The following is a 2,604-nucleotide window of genomic DNA, read 5'->3' on the forward strand; positions in this document are numbered from 1 at the left end:
CCCTATTTATTTCAGAACCCCCTTCCCCTCCCCCATTTCTGATGGGTCTAGGCTCGAAACGTCAGCCTTCCTGCTCCTATGATGCTGCTTAGCCTGCTGTGTTCATCCAGCTCTACACCTTGTTATACCAAATGAAACTAATCCCTTCTGCCTGCCCTTGGTCCATATCCTTCCATTCTTTGCATATTCATGTGCTTATCTAAAAGTTCCTTAAACACCCTTATCGTATCTGCCTCCATCATTACCCCTGGCAGCACATTCCACACTCCTACCACTCCCTGTATAAAAAACTTGTCCTTCACATATCCTTTGAACTTTCCTCCTCTCAACTTAAATTTATTAGACATTTCTGACCGTCAACCGTAGCTATGCCTCTCATAATTTTAAAGACTTCTATCAAGTTTCTCCTCAGCCTCTGCTGCTCCAGAGAAGACAATCCAAGTATTGTTCTAACCTCTCCATATAGCTCACACCTCCTAACCTAGGCAGCATCCTGGTAAAACTCTTCTGCACCCTCTCCAAAGGCTCACATCCTTCCAGTAATGAGGCGACCAGAATTGAACACAATACTCTAACTGTGACCTAAACAAAGTCACATAAAGCTAAAACATGACATCCTGACTCTTGTACTCAGTGTTATTTTTTTATAATGCTCTCACAAAGTGTCTTAGAGTGCAGCAGACTTACTGTTTGGTAGAACATAAATGCATATTAATTGCATTTTCAGTTTCCTTTTTAATGTTTGAACATAGAACTCACTATAGAAGGCTCAGGAGGGAGGTCCCATTTTGCTACACAGCTGATGGGTAAACTGGGCTTGCTGGTCAATGACATCAGAGTCAAGCTTCGACTGTGCATTCAGAAAGAGAAGAGAAGAGAACAAAGCCAGAAGTAAGTACAGAGTATTCAATTAATCCTGGGTGCTATTTGTAATAAATATATACATTGGGACATTCGCTACTTTAAAAAAACTTCATTATAAACATTTAAACAGTCTTTTCAGTATTTTTCACTAATTAAAAACAGACACTAAATCACCCACCCTACACTGGATTCTAAAACCACTGAAGCCTTGAGGTCATTATCCAGGACTGTAAAAGATGCTTATCTTTGAGTATTCTCTCTGCTCCAACCACTCACATCCGACAGTGAGCTCACAGATGTACAAAGTGTCAGATTTACAGAAGGCAGCGGACAATCAAGTGCAGACTTCTCCCAGTGATTAGAACTCTGTTTCAATTGATGGATTAACTCAAAGGGAGTGAGGAGTATGTTAAATTGACAATTAGCCCCTCCCAATGTATAAATGTCCCTTTAACTGGAACAAGCCGACATAATGTTGCCGAATGCCGTTCAGGATGAGCCACGACAGCCAGCCTCTGGGTGCAATAGAAGTGTTAAAGCAGCTGGTGCTGTCGATACTGAGGTTCGTTTCTTCCTGACAACCCCTGAGGGAGAGCCATGTGTCAGCCATCTGGCTCCTACAAATCACATTACACCGGATCCCTTAGCACAGCACAGGGGCTCTCCAACATTGCAGGCAAAGTGGGCTCTGTTAAATTCCATTCACTCCTTAGAGTTTTCACTGCCAAACCAAGGGTTCACAGGTTAAACTGCTGCCAGCCAATAAAGTGGATCATTTAGGGTTGCGAGAGGTTTTTGCGATTTTCACTGTCAGATTTACGAACTTTCTCCAAGGTCATAAAATGCACAATTTATCAACTGCAGGTAACTCAGCTGGTGCATTTCTGTCTGAGTAAAGTTCAGGCCGGCAAGAGGGCAGAAAGCTAAACGAGAAGATGAACTGAATTGAATTGAATTAGCTTTATTGTCATATGTATTCAAATGATTATAGTGAAAAGTTTATAAATCACCACTCAGCGCCATCTTAAGTAAAAAGGTATCTAGGTACAATCCTTAGTTACACAGTAGAGAAATGAAGAGAAGGAAGGTACATTACAGCTATACACAGTATAACCATAGGTCAGAAAGACAAGAAGCAACGTTAGAAAGACAAACATCACAGTCTCTCTCCAAGGGCTCTCCACAGCAGACCAGCAAGTTGAACATTAAAGTAAACATCACAAATACAAGACCAAAAGATGAGTCAGTTCGGACGTTAAAAGTGATGCCTGAAAGATTCACTGTCTTTACAAATACCATGAACTGAGAACTATGATGAAGAGTGATGGTAACACTATCCCAGAGTGAAGATTAAGCTTGTATTTTGTTCCACAAGGCAAGATGTGCTGAGTGAAACCTTGATAATTAACAATTACATTGGCCGTAACATACTCTACGTTTCAAATTCTTCAAATGAGAACCACTTTTTACTGCTATAAATTATGAATACTTTGAAGCGCTGATCATTAATAAGAGGCAAGATCAGTCAAAGGGAGAAGAAAGCTATGATTATCAACTAAATTATTCCTTTGTTGGTTCGAAAGGTTGCATTTTCCATTTTTAAATAACACTTGGGATATCCCAAAGAATTTCACAGCTAGTGAAGTACTTGTGAAGTGGAGTCACTATTATAATGTTTTTGAATCTAAATTAAGGAGCAACAAACACACAGACTTATCTTAGAAACTATAAATCTTAAAT

At 40.0% G+C, this 2,604-nt stretch overlaps 1 protein-coding gene across 5 annotated transcripts in view; it reads right to left on the reverse strand.

The window, feature by feature from the left end:
* The window catches only part of LOC109924018 (tetraspanin-18-like), a 77,314-nt gene extending 76,091 nt beyond the window's left edge, over positions 1 to 1,223 (reverse strand). For 3 of the 5 annotated variants that reach the window (XM_048607176.1, XM_048607172.1, XM_048607173.1), the window contains exons 1-2: positions 1,043 to 1,223; positions 760 to 850 (exon numbers count right to left, since the gene is read on the reverse strand). The gene's annotated coding sequence lies outside the window, so the exon portion shown is untranslated. The remainder of the gene's footprint in view (positions 1 to 759; positions 851 to 1,042) is intronic. The other 2 variants (XM_048607174.1, XM_048607175.1) reach the window with 1 other exon arrangement.
* Between the last annotated feature and the right edge of the window lie 1,381 nt (positions 1,224 to 2,604).

This window comes from Rhincodon typus, chromosome 17 (assembly GCF_021869965.1).
Source record: "Rhincodon typus isolate 14 chromosome 17, sRhiTyp1.1, whole genome shotgun sequence".
Taxonomy (NCBI): Eukaryota; Metazoa; Chordata; class Chondrichthyes; order Orectolobiformes; family Rhincodontidae; genus Rhincodon; species Rhincodon typus.